At 39.4% G+C, this 21,372-nt stretch overlaps 1 protein-coding gene across 8 annotated transcripts in view; it reads right to left on the bottom strand.

The window, feature by feature from the left end:
• Positions 1-21,372, bottom strand: part of ZFAND3 (zinc finger AN1-type containing 3) — a 166,137-nt gene that overhangs the window by 1,661 nt on the left and 143,104 nt on the right. The gene's annotated exons all lie outside the window — the stretch shown is intronic.

Genomic DNA, 21,372 nt, shown 5'->3' with positions numbered 1-21,372 from the left:
AAAATTGTCATACATGTAATTATTTTTAAAAAGTGAAGAAAAATTGATTTATCTTTGCTCTTTGTTTCAGTAGCACCAGGCTATGAAAAGACATGCTATTATCTGTGGCTTGCTTTGAAACCCACTTCTAGGAACAAAGCCAAAAAAAGACAAGTTTTCTGTGTTGGTATGTACAATTCAGAAATATGGATGGAAATACGCAGATTGAATTGATATGTATCTCACCCCTTGTGATCATTGCCTCCACTTCAATCTCAATCTGGGTCATACCACACTCAAATGTGACAAATATCTTTCCTGAGGTGTCAAAAATCAAGGTCTGATTGTTAAAATGAAAGTATCCCTGGACTACAGTGCCAACACAGAACAGGCATTTCACTCAGTTCTCTCTCACAGAAAGCAGGGTTTGAAGGCTTCTCTTATTTCTTGAAATGAGATTTCAAATTGCTGAACCAATGTCCACTTCAGGTCCAAGAATCATAAATACCTGACTAGATGAGCTCAAAAATCAAGTTCATCATCTTATCTGCAATGAATGTCTAAGAAGTAGATGGAAGACGCCACAAAGATATGGACTGAGCAGGAGGCGTCTCAGTTCCTTCTAAATAAAAACTGGTTTTAAATCCTGGCAGTTTCACAGATCCTTTGTAAATGTTTAACAAGTGTATGTAAAAATCCTATCTAATGTTACTGAAAAGAGATCTTGAAAATGTATAAAATCTTCTGCACTGCTTCACCAAGACTCTTTGACAATTCTGTAAATCTAGTAAGGAAGTACATATGCCACATGGTTTATCACTTTTGAATGTGACCTTTCAATTGCCCCATCTCTTCCCCTTCTACAAAAAACACCATGCATACCAGAACAGCTTCATGATGTTCCCTTCTACCCTGCCACCCCTAATACAATCTAACCTGTATTTTGCCTGATCTTTATTTCATTTTTGAACACCTTTTATTTCTTTATACAGCACCCATTTTCACACAGGAAATCTGTACTGTATACTATATTTACTCCACGTGACACATTATTTATTTTTTTCTGTTCATCAAGGATTTTTTAACGCATTCTTAAACAAAATTTCAGTAACTGTCCACAAAAGAATGGAGGTGATTTTCATTTTCCACAGAGTATGGGAATAGTATGTCTAATTTCAGCAACTAAATGATCTAAACGTGTTAATAAATACATATTTAAATATGTACTGCTAATTAGAACAGAAAGTATCTAATGAAAGAATACCCAAGTTAATTTTAAATATTACGAAAATAGTTCTGCATATATTGGCTGATTTATGGAAGGGGGCTTATTATGGTTGAATTAGCAATGCAGATCTCATGAAAGTTCCATTTCCAAAAAGAGAATGCAGATCTTTAGTTTCATTGCTACAAATGCTTAAATCACTTTAAAGATTGGAACTTGAATTTTTGTAGGTTTTACTTAAAATTTAAATGCCTTTAAAACACTGTTATTCAGCAACTGAGTGACAGTAGTTCTGAACATCTTTTCATTAGTTCAGAGTGGGTATATTCAATTATTCACTCCTTGCTTCTTCAGTGGTTTGAAAATCAGAATGGACATTCTGTGGTCTGCATGTGCACAAGTGCCTGATGTTGCATCAAGGCCATCAGATTTTACAGCAGTTCCATTATTAACTTGTGTGTGCTGGGGCAGAAGGCCAATGAATAGATCTGTATTTTGATCCTTAATGTCAATTCATATTTAGAGGTGAAACTTTTTCTCCTGAGAACGCTGCTTTTACAGTTATAACGGAAGTTAGATAAATGAACTCCTGCAGTGTATTTGCTGTTAATTTCATTATGGGATGGTATCAAATACAGTCTCCCCTATATTCCTATAGTTGTCTCCCCTATAGGAATTTACTGCAGAAATGCTTCTTTTAGTACACTGTAACTAAAAGACAAAATAAACAACTTTCTACTAGTGGAAAGAGCATTGCAAAAGGGAATCCATTTACCAACTAAAGTTCATTTATCCAAGTTATTAACATAAAACATGCCAGACTTCCACTGCCAGCACAGAGATTTCAATCTAGTAAATGTAGTAATACATCTCACAGCACTGCAATTGTTGTTTTCTGATGTTAGAAGTAAATCATGAATCATCCACTCCTCAGATCTCTAATGCAAACATCTTGGAAAAACATTATGCAGCTCCTCAAAACATTCTGAGCACCACAGAAACTTCTTCATAATACAGCACTAAAAAAATTCACTTCCATTTCATTGCCAGAGCAAAAATGGCTAAAGCCATAAAGCAAAGCACCATTCCTTCCTTACAGAGGGGTCACTTAAAGGAAGCCCAAGACTGCACACCAGCAACTATGAAGATGCTTTCATCATTCCTGAGGAGCTAGATGGGAAAGGGATATTGGAGAGAACAGAAAACAAAAATAGGCTTACACAATCCAGACCAGAAAGTATGCACAGTAGATCACAGACCTACAGTATGCTGTGTGTGGGTATAACAATTACCTTTTCTTCACTGCTACACTCAAGAACCCTGGTACATTTTTGAATTTCTGAAAGCTGAGCCATTCAAATATCATTGTTGACATGAAAAGGCAAAGCCCTTCATTACCAAGTACTATCAATTATTCACTCTAGACATTTATGCTTTCATTGCAGACACCAACTGCTCTGAAGATTTAGCCTTCTATACTACAGTGACCCCTTTTGATACATTCAAAGAAACTCCCACTGGCAGGTAAAAGAATGTGAAGTCAACATTACCATAAACCCTGAACTTCTGATACTTAAAAATCATCTTAACCTGCCCACTAGGATTGGTATTTATCATTTTCATTCCCAAGTAAATAGGCAGAAGTTCAGAACTGTTGGAACTTGCAGCTTACACCATTTCCAAATTTTATTTAATAAACAACCTGTGTTTGAATAGAGCCATACACAAAACCTATTCAAAAGTAGCCCTAGTAATGACACAGACATAATCCTGTGCAGAGTTCTATGCTGTGTGCTTTGACTTCTTCACGTTCTTCATAATGTATTTTACTTCTCTTGCAAATTTGAAATTCTAATTAACAGATGTTCAAGCAGAATTTAAAAACACTTGTGACTTAAGAGTTGAAGATGCTGCAAAAATTCTCTAACCAAATGTTAGAACTGTGTAAGGTTAGAAGTCAACTAACTAAACCAAAGATGTATTATCTAACAAGGTATTGTGTGAGTCTACAAGCAGATTTCTGTACAAGAACAGATTTTAATGTCTCTTTAAACACTGAACATATCTGCAGGCTATCACACATCACAGCCAAACCAGGCAGATGAGCAAGCAGAGAAGATCAGCTCATGTTGCTGCAGCACTCAAAACTGCACACCATTCACTGCAAGTGTCTAATAATCCCCAAAACATTTATCTCCCCCACCCCTTCCAACTGGAAAGATGATTTAATGTGTTGCAGATTACACTAACAATAAAATTATAAGCAAGTGTGGGAAAAAATATTTTTTGTTTTTTTATAGACATGAAATAGGTAAGAAATGAATGGAAGAATAGAACAAATAGCAATGAAGATACAAAGCAAAATCCTAAAGGCTTGAGTATCTGACAACATCAGTATGATCCCACTTGCTTCCCTGTGTTCTGGAGGTTGTTCAGCAAGAACACGTGGTAATGGAAGGACAGGAATGTGCGCTGTAGTCCAGCCAGGCAAAGCTTCCAGTGCAGCTCATATGCACACATATGCATATTCTTCTCTCCTGGTATCTTGTATTATTCTCTTTTGCACAGTTCCATTCTTGCACATACTCTAATTACCTCTCCTCTCTCTTCTGTGGGAATGCTCTGCTTTCATCACACAACTCAAGGAAATTTCAGTTTTACTGACATTTTCTATAAAACCAAACCAAATCCCACCAAGCTAAACAATGAGGTTTTGGAAATAAATGAACTAAACTCTTCTGTTTCTCTTTCCCAGCTTTGCAAGTTGTCATGGATTTTGATTAAGTGATAAGTACCTCAGAATAACTTGGTTGGGAATCTTGTCATTAATTTCCAAGGGGAAATGGGAGCAAGCCACAGTATGATGAAGCTTTTTAAACAGATAGATGTATTTATTAAGACTCCACAAAATTGAGGCAGTCCTTTGTATAATTTCCACTCCAAATTGAGCAGATGGGAAATGTTAACCTCTAGGTGCTCAAAGTTAGAAGTCTCCAAATATCAATTCATGTTGTCTTAAACATTGCCCCTCCTTGAGACATTTCAGTTCCATGAATCTTCACATACAGCACAGCTGCAAAAGGTTCACAAAACATGCAGTAGAATCAAGTGTACTTTTCCTATTAACTTATTTTTCTAACCATTTGCTATGATCACTGCAACTTAATTTTCAGTATTTTCTTTGTCATACAGATTGTTGATACTTACACACAACTACCAAAACGATCAGCAGCTGAATCAAAGAGGAAAAGGAAAGAGGTGGGGTAAGACACCTAAGAATGTTTCTTTTACTCTGCCTATCTGTCCCTGGGATTGAATGAGCACCCTGGGACTTCCATCCTGGTCTCAGTCAGTGATAACCTCAGGTTTCATGCTGAAAGCATACAGCTCTGTGATATCTCTGGTGGTACAGAAGAGTGCTTATGAGATCCTACAGATTCATTTTGTATTTCTACTACTGGTTTTATGCTTAGGAGAAAAGAAGGGAACAAGGAATTTTTTTCCCTTCTTTTATTTTGCTCTCTGCCATAAAGAGGGTAAAGCAATGTCTATGTATCTGCATTAGAGACAAAAAAAGCATTTGTGGAAAGGACTGCCCAAGAAGTGAATGGAAGAAGTTGTATACAAAAGACAAAAGACATAATCCTGTAAGAGTCACTGGACAGGTATGGTTAAAGATTCTGCAAGAATTCTTTCAACTTCAAGGAGAAGACTATTTCCAAGTTTGGTTACATATACATAACCTGTGCTTCAAAGTTATTTTCTGTCTATTTTCTTTAAGATCATAAGCTTGGGAAGCTGCTTTAGGGAGCATACAAGAGATGCAGTTTGTCACTGTGGAGACCCTGCAAGCAAGCTGTTTTATCCCAATTCATGCTAACTTCAAATACACTTTCCTATTTATCTGACTACTTGCACAGAAAGATATCAAACTATTTTTTCCTACATAAATGTGACACAAATTTTGAACAGAGAATTTATATCACTTGAGAACAGAGCATGTGCCAATTTTTAGGGGAATTTTTTTGATCAACAATTCTTAAGGAAGTTCTACACAAGACACTAGTTCCCCCAATTACTCAGGCTGCAGCCAACCTCCCAGTTACAAAGCTGGTAGCTAAACCACACAGCAAGCCTCAACCAATAGCTGTTGCTACTAGCACAAGAAGTGGAAAGTACACAGACAAAACCGATCGACCAGTAGATGATGATGATGATGATGATGATGCAGGAGAAGGACCCTCAACGCCTCCTGACACAAAACCAAGAGTCAAAGCAACTGGCACAAGATCAGAGGCTAATATTGAGTCCTTTTCCCTGAAAGATCTTTGTGGCCTAAGGAAGGACTACACTCAACGACCTGATGAATCTATAATTAGTTAGTTAGTCCGTCTGTGGGACGCCGCAGGTGAAGCTACAGTTCTGGATGGCACTGAAGCGAGGCATCTAGGATCTCTGTCACATGATCTGGTTATTGACCAGGAGATGATGAGGGGGGCTAACCCTCGCAGTCTCTGGGCACGAGTCCTTGAAAGCATAGCCCAAAGATATCTGTGTGTAGATGATCTTTACATGCAGCAAACACAATGGAAAACCATCGAACAAGGGATCCAATGCCTGAGAGAAATGGCAGAGAGTGTTTTTTCAGATGACATACCAACTAAGAATCCAGACTTGGTGCCATGTACATCCATGATGTGGTGAAAATTGGTACGACTTGGGCCACAAGAATATGCATCTGCTTTAGCAATGATGAAACGGGATGAAAGGAAAGAGACCGTGCTGGATATGGCGAAGAAGCTTCGAGCATACGCAGATGCCGTGCATGGCCCCACACATGCAAGAATCGCAGCTATGGAAACACGTCTGCAGAGATTAGAAGATAAAATAGAGGGGAATCACAAGAAACTTACAGATGAGATTAAAGAAAACCTTCTCCAAATCTCAGCAGTACAGATCAGAGGTCCTGGCACTCAATGCAGACGTTCCCCCGATAGGGAGAGAAAGTATACCCCACGAGCTGAGCTATGGTTCTTCCTGCGTGATTGCGGAAAAAACATGAGGAAATGAGATGGGAAATCTACTGCAGCTCTGGCACAACGGGTGCGTGAACTGAAGGAGAAGAAGAGTCACAAAGGAAGTTCCACCAAAAGGGAAGCAGCTCCAGTTGCCCGTAGCCAAACTGCCAAGTATGATGATGATGACATGTCTGATCCCCTTGAAAGAACATCCAAGACATATACCAAAAGAAAAAAGGATAACCAAGCTTAGAGGGGCCCTGCCTCTAGCCAAGTAGAGGCTAGAGAAAATCGTGTTTTTTGGACTGTGTAGATTCGTTGGCCTAGCACATCAGAACCACAAAGATATGAGGCCTTGGTTGACACTGGTGCACAGTGCACGCTAATCCCATCAAGACATGTAGGGGCAGAATTTGTTTCTATTGCTGGTGTGACAGGGGGATCACAGGACTTTACTTTAGTAGAAGCTGATGTGAGCCTGACTGGAAATGAATGGAAGAAACACCCTATTGTGACAGGCCCTGAGGCCCTATGCATTTTGGGCATAGACTACCTCCGAAGTGGGTATTTCAAAGACCCAAAAGGATTCAGGTGGGCATTTGGAATAGCAGCTGTGGAGACAGAGGGTATCCTGCAACTGAACACCTTGCCTGGACTGTCTGAGAATCCATCTACAGTAGGACTTCTGAAGGTGAAAGAACAACAAGTACCAATTGCCACCTCGACAGTGCACCGCTGACAATATAGAACAACTCGAGATGCTGTGATCCCCATCCACAAGATGATCAGAGAGCTGGAGAGCCAAGGGGTGGTCAGCAAAACCCACTCACCCTTCAACAGCCCCATCTGGCCTGTGCATAAATGTGAAAGAGAATGGAGATTGACTGTGGACTATCGTGCATTGAATGAAGTGACTCCACCACTGAGCGCTGCCGTGCCGGACATGCTGGAGCTCCAGTACGAGCTGGAGTCCAAAGCAGCGAAGTGGTATGCCACTATTAACATTGTTAATCATTCCCCTGGCAGCAGAATGCAGACCTCAGCTTGCCTTCACCTGGAGGGGAGTGCAGTACACCTGGAACCAACTGCCTCAGGAGTGGAAGCACAGCCCCACTATCTGCCATGGACTGATCCAGGCTGCCCTAGAAAAGACAAAATTTCAAAAACATCTACAGTACATAGATGACATCATTGTGTGGGGGAACACAGCAGCAGAAGTGTTTGAGAAAGGAGAGAAAATCATCCAAATCCTCCTGGAAGCTGGTTTTGTCATCAAGAAGAGCAAAGTTAAGAGACCAGCTCGTGAAATTCAGTTCCTGGGGGTAAAGTAGCAAGATAGACGGCGTCAGATTCCTACTGATGTCATCAACAAGATCACAGCAATGTCTCCACCAACTAATAAAAAAGAAACACAAGCTTTCTTAGGTGCCATAGAGTTTTGGAGAATGCATATTCCTGAATACAGTCAGACTGTAAGCCCTCTTTACCTAGTCACTCGGAAGAAGACTAATTTCCATTAGGGCCCTGAGCAGCAACAAGCCTTTGCTCACATCAAGCAGGAGATCGTCCATGCAGTAGCCCTTGGCTCAGTCAGGACCAGACCAAATGTGAAGAACGTGCTCTACTCTGCAGCCAGGAGCCATGGTCTGTCCTGGAGCCTTTGGCAGAAGGTGTCTGGTGAGACTCGAGGCCAACCATTAAGATTTTAGAGTAGAAGCTACAGAAGGTCTGAAGCCCATTACACCCCAACAGAAAAAGAAATTTTAGCAGCCTATGAAAAAGTCCAAGCTGCCTCAGAGATAATTTGCACTGAAACACAACTCCTCCTGGCACCCCGACTACCAGTGCTAGGATAGATGTTCAAAGGAAAAGTTCCTTCCACCCATCATGCAACCAGTGCCACATGGAGCAAGTGGATTGCTCTTATCACGCAGCGCGCCCGTATTGGTAAACTGAATCACCCTGAGATTTTAGAAATAATTACAAACTGGCCTAAAGGTGAAAATTTTAGTCTCACAGATGAAGAACAAGAAGAAGTGACAAGGGCTGAAGAAGCTCCACCATATAACCAACTGCCAACAGAAAAAACACGCTACGCTCTTTTCACTGATGGTTCCTGTCACATCATAAGGATTAACCGGAAGTAGAAAGCAGCCGTACGGAGCCCCACACAACAGGTCACAGAGGCCACTGAAGGAGAAGGTAGATCAAGTCAACTTGCAGAACTCAAAGCTGTTCAACTGGCCCTAGACATTGCTGAAAGAGAAAAGTGGCCAAAGCTCTACCTCTACACTGATTCATGGATAGTAGCCAATGCTCTGTGGAGATGGTTAGAGAGGTGGAAAGAGGCTAATTGGCAGCGTAGAGGAAAACCAATTTGGGCTGCTAAAGAGTGGAAAGATATTACTACCAGGGTAGGGAGACTACCAGTGAAAGTCCGCCACGTAGATGCCCATGTCCCCAAAAGTAGAGCTAATGAAGAACACCAAAATAATAAACAAGTAAATCAGGCTGCAAAGATACAAGTGTCAAAAATAGATTTAGATTAGGAACATAAGGGAGAGTTGTTCCTAGCCCAATGGGCTCATGATGCCTCAGGTCATCAGAGTAGAGATGCCACCTATAAGTGAGCACGAGACCGAAGAGTAGATTTAACCATGAACAACATTTCTCAAGTTATTCATGACTGTGAGACATGTGCTGTGATCAAACAGGCCGAGTGGTTGAAGCCGCTATTGTACGTTGGGCGTTGGTCGAAATATAAGTATGGGGAAGCCTGGCAGATTGACATCACACTGCCCCAAACCCGCCAAGGCAAGCATTACGTGCTCACAATGGTAGAAGCCACCACTGGATGGCTGGAAACCTACCCTGTGCCTCATGCTACAGCCCGTAACACCATCCTGAGACTTGAAAAGCAGGTCCTTTAGAGGCATGGCACCCCTGAGAAGATTGAGTCAGACAATGAAACTCATTTCAAAAACAGCCTTATAAACAGCTGGGCTAGAAAACATGGCACTGAGTGAGTGTACCATATCCCCTACCATGCACCTGTTGCTAAGAAAGTAGAGAGGTACAATGGACTATTAAAAATCACCTTAAAGGCACTGGGTGGAGGATCTTTTAAAAACTGAGAGCAACATCTAGCAAAAGCCACCTGGTTAGTTAACACCAAAGGTTCCACCAACTGAGTAGGTCCTGCCCAGTCTGAGTCTTTACATGTAGTAGACAGAGACAAAGTCCCAGTAATACATGTCAGAAGTCTGCTAGAGAAGACAGTTTGGGTCAATTCTACCTCGAGCACAGACAAACCCATTCGTGGGGTTGTCTTTGCTCAAGGACCAAGTTGTACATGGTGAATAATGCAAAGAGATGGAACAACGCAATGTGTACCTCAAAGAGACCTGATCCTTGAGTAAAAGGTTACTGCCATTGTCTGTACATTAAACCACGCAAACATGAAATAGAAGGAAATGTGTGCAGAGTTGGAATGTTAGTTTTGGCAGTAAGTCGATGATATGGGGACAAGGGGTGGAATGTCCTGGGTTGATTATGATGTTAAATTGTATTCCCATTCGTCCACCTAACCCAGACATAGGTTTTGTATTCTTAAAATTCCATCTAAGAGTAAAAGTGAGTGGAAAAGAAGCACCCAGTCTGTTATCAGAGACCGTACTTGCTCCCCCCACATCGGGAGTTTTGACTACAGCACAGACAGACAACAAGACACAGATCGCCTTGGCTTTCCAACTAGCCGAAGCAGAGAGGTCTTCCTGGACTGTTTTCTTTCCCTTTTTCTGAAACGAATCGAACCTGCTCTGGACTGGGGACTCGGGGGAACACCGGGACCTTGCACCCGTGGACTACCGGGAGCCCAGCCTGGGCAGTGGCATTTTCCAGCACCAGAGAGACTGATAACAGAGCGAACACCCACAGGAAAGAGACTCTCTGAAGTTTGTCATCTCTTCTGAAGGGCGAGAGGTTTTGTAATTTGATATCGTTCATTTTTGTACTGGGTAGTGCTGTGCCTGTGAAATAAACAGGTTTTTTCCACTTCTCTCAGAGCAATCTCTTCCCGAACCGGTTAGGGGGTGGGGAAAAAAGGCCACGTGGGTTTGCTTCCTGGGGGGAGTCCCACTGGAGGTTTTCTCCCAGATTTGCCCTAAACCAAGACAAATACAACCAGAGAAGTAGGGAAAATGTTTAGGAACAGAACTGATGTTTTCAGGAAATTTTTCTCAATTTCAAAGAATCCCTAATGAATCAAAGTCATAAATACAGCACATCTACTTTGTAATAAAAAGCTGCCATTAAAAAATGTTTGCTATGGGTCAGGTCTGACTGAGTACTGAAGGTCTCAGACAGGATCATGTACCAGAAAAAGACGGTGACTAAATCATTTGATTTGGACCAGATATTTTTCTTGCTGTACAGAATTTAGGCATTTGAGAGTAAACACTTCCACATCACAGCTTCTTCAGCCACTACAGATTTGTAAGTTAAGGCCATTATCTACTGGGGAAAGACTATCAGAGCAATTCAAGCCCAAGAATACTCCCACACATACACCATTACAATCAATACTCACTTCTAAACTGCTTCATATTTCAGAGGTCACTGACTTGCACAGTGGTGACAATGGCATCTACAGGCTCCCCTTCTGACCTTATGCACTGTCCCTGGTTTTTGGTCACAGCATTCACCCACAGCAGTCAAGCACAAGCAGCAGCTGTGATACCACAAGCTCACTCTCCAACCACCACAACTGCTGGGCTACCACTCTTGTGAAATCTCTGCAGAACTGAGCTCTGGTCTCAGTTCATCTGTGGTAACAGATGCAACTTCCCAGAAATTAGCATTTTAATTTGTTGATATAAATGGAAGAAACATTTTTCACCAAAAGCTTGTGTGACTGTTAAACCATGAAGGCAGGGAAAAAAATAAAAAGCCAAACAACCAAAACTGGTTAAACTTTAATTTAACAAGAGTATTTTTTGAGAAACCATTTTGCTCCCAACAACTTACAGCATCAAGTGAGGTATCAGATAGGTAACATCAATGATCAACTTATATTAAGGAGAGGAAAAGCAAGGTTCAAAATAAAAAGTTTAGACTTTAGGTAGATGAAAAGTTTCCTTATTTGAATAATTGTGTGATATTACAATGACTTATTCAAGAGGAATTAATATCACTGCTACACTTGTAAAAGCAATATTCATTGTTGCATATGTACAACCAAGAACACACTGAAATAATACTGCACGTCCCAAATCAGTCCTAGTTTCACAAGATTATATCCTGTAATATGTGGGAAAATGAATCCAAAGAACAGAATGTTCGGTAAAAAAGCAGAATTATGCCCAAAAGGTCTCCCTAATGTCCAAGGCAGTTGATGAAGTAGAGGTAAATCATACTAACAGGTTTCACTATTGCAAATGTTAGTACTGCTATAACATCAGATCTTCCATGGGTTATACCAGCTTATCAAGAGGCATTTGTTTCCTAGTCAACATATTTAGATTTGTGCAGTATAGACTTTCTAGATTTGAGTGGTGTGAAACCTTAATTAAAGTGTCCTGAGAAATGGCAGGTGGATGACAGAACTCTCCTAAGGTCAGAGGAGGGACTTGTGCAGTATTTAACATTTTAAAAAGAGCTGCATGAGCATTAAAATTTCTAGAATTCTCTATACCAAGCCCACCTGAGCTAATAAACTTCTCCCAGAAGCTGAGGATTTAATTAAAAGCTGAAATGTACCCAGAAAGTTAATTAAAATAGCAAGCAATACCCAGTGATTCAATTATAAATGTGTGTAATTTTGTTTAGCCAAATGAAAATGCAGAAAAGATAAGGCTATTAATAGAGAACTGGAATGAATAATGAAAGGGTCTGTATTAACATCCAGTATGTGTTGCATTAATTCTAACAGTTCTCCTGAATCCTGCATGTGTTTTGACTTCCTCACATGCTGAAACAATTCCAGGTTTGACTTCCAGTATGCTTCATGAGTTTTATTATTTATGCCCTGGGTTTCAGTAGCTTCCTAGACTTTGTACCATAGTGATCAGCATAGTCTGACAGCAGCTAGGCTTGCTGGCCAAACAAGACAGAAGCAGCTCTACTTCTTTTAAACCTAAGTACAATGTGTTTTATGTCTTCATTCCCTATTCTGGACCTTATGTCCAGAATCTCTTAGATCACACCTTCTGCTCCATGAAAGTCTTCTGTTACCATAGCGTCTTGCAATCTATGTCAAGAGTAATTCTTCTTCTAATCACAGGAAAATAGAGCTCCATTCAGAAGCCCGATTTATAGCACAAAGGAAAACAAATGCTTAGAGCCATGTATACTCCCACTCCTCCCTTTTTATTTTTTTGGTTTCGGTGCAGACAAAACATTCCTGACTCCTGCTTGTTCAGAATATAGCAGGACCCCCATACACAACTTGTGCCTATGACTTGCAAAACTTTCAGAAACTAGGGAATGTTTAACAGCTCTGAACACCTCTTGTAAGCCATCTGCATTTCAATATGTGTAAAGATACAGTAAATAAATATATTATTTAAAAAACTTACTGAATACTCAAAAGTGATTGTATTATCCATTGATACAGTTTTTTCAGCTGTCTTGGGTTGCAACACAAGATGTAACCATATGTAACAGATGTATTAACATCTGTTAAAACCAGGTGGGGCAGTGTTCGTTATCTCTTCCACAACCCATCCTCCCTCCAGGGGGATATCTTCTGTTAATGGGCCATTGAGTCTCATTACATGACTTATGAAATTACATCATCCCATTGGGAGATGCTCCACCCAGGGGGAGGAAGGAGCCAAGGATTCCCACCTGAATATTATGAGAGACTTGGAAAACCACAGCCAGCCTTTCTCCACTGGATTCCCAGAGGAAAAAAGGACCCATCTACACCACCACTGGACCTCCAGAGGAAAACTACACCCTTCTACAGGATCATTGCTTCAACAGAACCACATCTGTCACTCCAGAAGGACTGCAGCCACCATTTAATTGGACTGCTACTGACACCCTGACTAACAGGGTGTCAGGTTGTATCCTGACTCTGTCAGTGGGGTATTTTTGTACTACTACATTTTTATTTAAATTTTCCTAGTAAAGAATTCTTATTCCTATTCCCATATCTTTGCCTAAGAGCCCTTTGATTTCAAGATTATAATAATTTGAAGGGGAGGGGTGGTTTACATTTTTCCATTTCAAGGGAGGTTTCTGACTTCCTTAGCAGACACCTGTCTTTTCAAACCAAGATGTCAGCTCTTGAAACTTTCCTCCAAGGCCAGCAACATTTAATACTAAAAGGCCCTGACATACACTAATACTATTCGCTTCTGTGGAAACTGATGCACACTGATCTTAATGCCATTTCCTTAGCACATCAATTTCCTCAGAACATCCACATCAAGTAGTGTCAAGCCACACTACCTACTTATAACTTATTTAACACCTTCTTATAACTGAATTATGTAATTTAGGGCCACAGGTGGTATCTTCCTCTAAGATAAAATATTATTTATTTAGCTGGGAGGGGAAAAATACTCTAGCTCCTGGAAGAAATCCTGACTTTTCAAACAAATTTAGACAATTCCTCTCAATATCCTTTTTCTCCTCCCAGTTTTGATACAGCATTTGTAGCTAGTTTCTTTCCCCAGTTCTTCTCGTGAATAGTTTAGACTTTCGTCAATAAAATTTACATTCCTCCCCTGCCTAAGCCTTACCTCATGGTCAGTTAACTAGCTGGTAATGTTCCTTCAGAATTAGTCAGATTATTATATCATATTTTTGGGCCTTCTGTGTCTACTTATCAAATGCTAGTAGAATCTGTACTTCTGTGCACAGCTGTTAGTTACCATATGGACAAACATGTTTGAATCACCTTTAGGGGGACTTATCTGTCTTTCTGTCATAAGCAAAAAATTACTGAGACTGAGCAAATACTTCTCTAAAGGTACTGGAAGAGATATAAGGTACTCTCAGATTTTTATATTCAAGTTCACTAGGCCATGTGTCTTTTGTGCACACAAGACAATTAAAAATTGCACCATCTTTCACTTTATGGATACACTTCATTCTTCTGTAACCACAATACAGGTATGTAGGGAAGAAGAGACTTAATGTGGCACACCTACAAAATGTTGGTTTTTCACCCAGTATTGCAGTTTCCATTTGAAAACCCCCAGAAGGTTATACACTGAAGGACTTACCACATCAGTAATGTAAAAATAAGAGCACTTTTTGTTTTTAGGAATACTAACTTGTTTTACTTACGGAGAACTTGGGGACTTAAGAGATGAGCAGCCCATTTCAATTGTATGGACTGATTGGGACTACAGTAAGTAAGGAACAGGTTCAGTACACATTACTAAATCAACATTGCCAAACTTTTGGCAGCACAATGGAAGAAATCAAAATCAGCACATCCTGTAAGAAACCCACATTAATTGAACAAGCTGGAGAAATATACTGGGGTCTCTTTGAACAGTAATTCATGATTCCTATTTACAGGGAGCATGAACTTTATTAACACTTCTAAAGCTGTGGACAGCTTTTCTGAAACCTAGACATGAAACCATTTTTCTGGGTCCTACACTTGAAATCTATGATGCACCAATTAATTAACTACTTCTTAATTTCTAGTACTTTCAGAATACATATTAGTCAGAAAGACCAACATTAGTTAACAGCTTCTATTGACTATCAATTAAATTGGAGTCTTGGAATAACAACTTCATAAAATACAAAAAAAAACAACCCCCCCCCCTCTGAGTTAAAATTCAAACTTCAGTAGACTTTGTGTTCAGTTTGGTATATTTTAATACTTGCAGCATTATAAGATAAGATGCTGGACATTCCTGAAATGGCTGAAGCAAAAGAACTATTCTGGGAGCAACTCCCTTAGAGAACAGCCAACACAAGACAGCTGAACGTGGTACATCTTACAGGCTGACAGTAAGACTTGCCAGAACTGTAGTACGTAAGTCACTAAAAAGATTTATTTTAATGCTTCTTAAAGAACTGGCTGACTCATACTCTCCAGAAGCACTGTGTATATTTCATCTTAATCAATGGAAGTACATCTGTTATACCAAGACATAATCATGCCCTGAAGCCATTTTGGTATGTACCAGATAAACCTTCCTTATCCATGTAGAAAGTGAATTTAGCAGCACCATTACAAATTCTTCCCCACAGAAAAAGTTTCCATGGAAATGGAACTATTTAATATTTTACCAAGTTTTAAGAGAAACATTTGTTTCAATACATGTTTGACAACTTTGTATAGGAGCAGCTTAACTATTAAAATTTATTTTTTCCTGTCTTTCTGAAGATTATTTCTAAATTAACTGAGTAAATCAAATCACTCCAAATTTATTTTAGCACAGTCCAAACAAGTGCTTCATCTCCTGTGCTTATGGACCAGCAGTTCTGTTATCCAATTTAAGAATCTACAGCTGCTGTTCCTCCACTTTTTTGATTACTCAATGACAGTGAGACTTGCTGCCATCTTATCTGTAAAATAGGTACAGTGTCTACTGTGTGGATGGATTTTGTTTCTGCTGGTGCTTGATAGGAGTCTGTTTTTCTCTCCCTCTTATCCCTGTGCTTAGACCAAAACAAAATAAACCAACAGTAACTCCAAGAAAATAATTTCAACAGATTATTTATAAAGAATTAAACTAAATACAGGGGTGTGGAAAAATAAGAACAGTAACTAGGAAGGAAATTTATGCCCTTACAAAGAGCAGTCTGTTGTGGGTCATTTTGGAGTCTGAGATACAGTGTGTGCCTTTGTTTCTGATACTTAGTTCTAAGATCCAGAAAAACACTGAATTTCATGTAACATGAAATTAATGAGCATGTTCTCATGGTGATACATGAGGACAACTGTTAAAGTTAGATAGAAAAAGCTAAAAGTGTGTGTAAATTAGAGTTTTCTTAAATCACTGGGTGAAAAAGTTAGTTTAGAGAACAAGAGACAAGATGGAGGATTTAGGGTGCTGTCTCTTGTCCCTTCTTTCTTCTTCATGTTCTTCTCCTAGAGGTTTTTGGGTAGCAATAAGTGATTGGACACAAAATGCCGCAGTGCAGCACATAAGTCATTGGGTCATTAAGAAAAATAATATATGTGTCTATTGTTAATTGGGTAAAAATAGGTATAAAGATAGAAGAACGGCGTATTTTGGAGCCATTTTGTGCATTAGACATGAAGTGTGCTGCAAGGCCTTGTTGCACCATCAGAAGAAAAAAATGTACCAGATTACAAAAATATAACCTTGTGCAGCCAGCCTAGAAAGACCTGTGTCAAGTTCTGTGATGACCTTTTAATAAACACGAGAAACAAGATTCTAATGAGCTCGGGAGTTTTCTTCAAATCATAAGAACTGAGATAAGCAGGGCTCCCCACGAGGGAGGATCCCAAAAGAATTCAGTCCAAAGGAGGCTAAGAAATCTGAGAAGAGAAAGAAAAATACAGAAGAAATGCAACAGAATAAGAAAAACAGAAAAAGGATTTTTTAAAAAAATGTTACAGGTCATGTGCTCCATCCTCAATTCCAGGCGCTCAGCATTTCGAGGTGGTTCTCTGGCTGAGTGGCAAAGTTTGACCCTTATTTCCTGGCTCAGTCTTACTGCTGTAGAGGCAACTTGTGAACTGCATCCCTTCCAATCAAAAAGCAGACAGACATCAGTACTTGCCAACATCTCACCAATTAAAATTACAAACCACCACATTCTGTCTTCACGTCTGCATGAGGTTTGTGCTCACACTAGCTTCCCCCAAGAGCATCAGTGAGCGCACAGCTGTTAGGCCAGATGAATTCCAAGAAACTGTAGCTTCTTACTACATAACCTAGGCCAGCAAAATTCCAAGAAAAGCTTTCTTATCCACACAGGCAAGAAATATGGCTAGCAAGTGTTTGATCAGAATGCAACATGACTGAGCAATTATTTTCAAAATGTGATCAAGCTGGAAGGTTTCAACGTCTTCTCATCCTCTTAAGTATCTCCTCTGGCCCAAGAACATGAAAAACATTATGATTCCGATCTGAGAAGCACACAAACAAATGGCACTGCTACTGGAAGCTAAAGCCTGGCTTGCTTTGCAGGGCCCTGACTGCCAAGAGACAGATGGAGTCTGAGGTATGGACACACCTATAGGGACGTGGACTACAAACACCAAACTGTTCTACACAGAAGTTGCTGCAGAGCTGGAACACGACACTGATTTTTCTTTAACTGCTGACTAGAAGTGGATCTAACATGACAAATTTAAAATTCCTTTACTGATTATCTAGAATATCCTCATATGTCTCATGCAATTCCAACAACACTGCAGACTTCCATGTGCTGGCTTTACAGACCAGTTCTGGCAGCAGAACTACTTTTTACTGTAAAATTGTAAGCCTCTTCCAAGAAATTAAATTTTTCTTTCTGTGCAAATAATTTCTATAGATTCAAAGTTTACTGTTCAGTGTCTTCTAAAACTGTACACAACTTTATTTAGTAGCAATATATATCTAGTCAAGCAATTAAGAGCAGGCCTAGAAATTTATAGTGCAATAGATTATTATTAATAATTATAGATTTGCAACTAATCAACCTGCATTTTTTACAATACATTTCCATAATTCAGTGTTTTATAGCTACTTCCACTCACACATTCACTGTCCCTAGTATTGAAGCAACTCTCTGGTAACCACCCAGCTATGACATTACTGTGACAACTTCCTTTTCAGATCAAGGATCACAGGCAGTTGATTTCAGAGTGCTTGCAGAAATGCTGTAACAAAGTGTAACTGAAAGAGTACGATGCCTGCAATTCTTTGATGATAAAACTGGCTCCTAAATCTAATACTAAATAAAAATTATTTCAATACAATCATTATCCATTGTAAGACACTAAACTGTTGGAAGGTGCATCCAGCTAAAATTAGAGAACACTGCTGTCTGCAGGACTTGCCTACTCTTATTGTCACCTACAAACAGTGCACAGGAAGCTGATTTTTAGTGGTGTTGATATAAAGGTTATTCTGTCAGAAGCTTAAAATGAGAATTCATTTTAAAATTTCTCACTGAAGCTTGCAAAGTGCATCAGCAATTAACAATTCCTATCACTTCTCCCAGTTTGCTTTATGAAAATGCTCAGAACTCGTCTTACAAATTGCTCTTTTGAAGATCAAAGAGAAGCCGAATTTGTGCTCTGGATGAGTTAGTAATTTACTGGAACTTTCAGAGGAGGCTTGCCAGCACACTTGTTTGACATCCCCAGGGCACAGGATTGAGGGGAGCTCTGTGACTCTTCCCTTCTGAGTTCCTTCCTTAGCTTTATTGGCACCTCATTAGAATTTAATGAAAATGACATCTTCTGTTCTTCCCGCTCAGGGCATAGAATGCTACAAAAAGGCCCATCACAATTCATAACACATGAGCAATGGCTCTTAAGCATTATTTATGAGATGTGAATTTCTTGTCAGCAGTTAGTCCTTTAACAGAGTGGAAGAAGAATGAAAAAAGATTTTGAGAGTGTGTATGAAAACAAATCCTTCTACATCTGAAGAATATTGTACTTGAATTGCTGGAACTCCCTTTTCAGTTGTCAATTGTTGTTCTTCACATCAAAGCCCTGCAGCACTGTCAAATCTGTCTAAAATTCCATGCAGTGTCAAGGGAATGAGCTCAGCAGCATCACCTTTCTCTGGGCAGGGCTTACAGGAGACAGGAGAGCCAATACAGCAGCTTCCCAAAGATCTCCAAGCCAGTGTAAAGCACCAGTCATTCTGTCTGTCTCCTTTCCAAAAAAGAAGTGCCTTTTTGGACAAGTCCCAGTTAACTAGATCAGTATTTGCAGATATGTCTACATTAAACGTTTTTAATTTTCTACTATGTCTAACTGAAAGTCTCACTGGAGGACTCACCAGGACAAATCATCAAAAAGTAAGATGATTTCCAGTACTTTTAACATTGGGACAAGAAGATGTGCAACAACAAATGATTAAATTGTTGGTCTGTGGAGTTAATTTGGATTTTAACACAGTTTGGACAACTGTGTTAACAACATTTTTATGCTTTAAATCCTTTTTCCTTATATCCAAGCAAACCCACACATCGGTCATTCTGAAGATGATGTCTCCTTTTTATTGATCCTGGTATCAGATTTTCTCTTAATGTTTAAAACTCGGAGGGGTTTCCTCCATTTTTTCCCATTGCTTCAGTTCAGGATTAAGACACCAAGAATTTAATAGCAATGGTTCAAAGCTCAGATCAAACAATGTTCTGTGTTGATCATTACTTCTAAAGAGTGTACGTGCTTATTTTACACCAGTTGATTCTATCTCATTGCCTCCACCTGACCACACATCATGACCTGTGCTTCACATTAGGACAGAAAAGGATAACCCAGTCATGTGTGGATTTAGGAAATATGTTAAACAAATGAGAATTTGACAGATTTGTTCTACAGCATTTCCATCAACTCCTCCCAGGGTTTTTGAATGGGTGTCATTCATGACCTAAAGCAACCTAATTGTACAGACAGCAGGGCAAGCAAGCTAGGATGGTTTCTCATGCAACATCTTTAAAACTGACCAGAGCCACATGCTCTGATTATTGGTAAAGCAGTTTCGGTGACGTGAAGCTGAGGTGTCCTGTGTTGCTCAGTGGTAGCATTTTGCTTGCTTCTTATTAATCTGACTATTAAATCTAAGTGGCACAGGGTATGCACACATTCAAATCACATCAGAGCAGACAACACACCCTTACTACATGCAATATTAATGAAACATTGTAACTGCACAGAAACAAAAAATCTCCAGTTTTTTCAGCCCTTTTGTACATGTGGAAATAAAACTCCTGCCTTCTATTTTCTCAATAAAAGTATGGAACAAAAAATGATAATAATACAAACCATAAACTGTATAGGATGTAATGCAGGAATGCAAATTTTCATCTCACTTATTACTGAGGAATTCAGAATTTTTTTTCAAGTTCATGTTTTATTAACATATTTTATGAACTTTAACAGAAGTATTTCCATAAAGCTATATATATATCCAGTAGAAGAAAATTAAAGAGTAATTCCTACAACATTTATATTTCAACAGCATTGAATTATGGAACCACTTCATTAAAAATTGAGAAGAACCAACCAAATATATCTGTAATCCAGTTTACAGGGAAAAAAAAAGGCAGGTCTTATTTTATAATTTAAAAAACATTACTGATCAATAAAAGGGTTTTTTAAAAGTTGCTTTCAACTTAATTCCTCTTACATAGCTCCAATATTGCAGAATGCAGGAAATGCATTCTGCAGTATCGGAGCTATGTAAGGTTGATACATAATGGTTAAGCAATCATTTGTCCAATCCACCCCAAAATTCAAACTCTTTTGCTCCCAGTATTAGGGACCATTCTGCTATTTCAGCCAGGTGCCCATAAGCAGCCTTAGTAGGTGTACTAAGCTGACCAGGAGCAGAACAGCAGACCAGGAGCAGAAATTCTTGCCTCTACCACACTGAGCAGAAAGAGCCATACCAAAATGTGTCATTGATAACCCTGAATTTCTTCAGTTCGATAAAAATGTTACCAGACACTTCAAAGTATCTTGACACATGACTTTCATAACAAGAATTTCAACATTACAGCTGTTGATTTCATGTTTTGTGGCTTCACAGATAATGTATATTAGTTCTGTGCCAGTGCTCCAATATAGAAACAATGTCTATCTCATGTCTCAAAGAGCCCAACACAACAGCCTGAAGACATACAGATGCTTAAGAAGAGAACAAAGCACAACACAAAATGTGTGCAGTTTTCTATCGCTTCTCGTCACTTGGCACTTGGTATTCAGTAAAGGATTAATTCCATTTATTACCATTAGCCCACCCTTCCTCTCCACACTGCTGCTCAAAAGAACATGGCATCTCTCAAGAAAATGGTTTTAACACAGGATTTTATATTTCACGGGCGCAACATGAAATGCACCTATCATCTGTGCAGATTTTTTGGAAATCATCCTCTGCCTGAAACACAAAGGAATAACTGAAACAAACTTCTCCAAATGTACCAATACAGGCATTGTCTGAGAGTTCAATGCAGCCTTCAATACATGGTTATTTGAAAAAA

Source organism: Cyanistes caeruleus, chromosome 2, assembly GCF_971803275.1.
Source record: "Cyanistes caeruleus chromosome 2, bCyaCae1.hap1.1, whole genome shotgun sequence".
Taxonomy (NCBI): Eukaryota; Metazoa; Chordata; class Aves; order Passeriformes; family Paridae; genus Cyanistes; species Cyanistes caeruleus.
The sequence above is the reverse complement of the archived record's forward strand: the minus strand, read 5'-3'. Positions and strand labels throughout refer to the sequence as shown.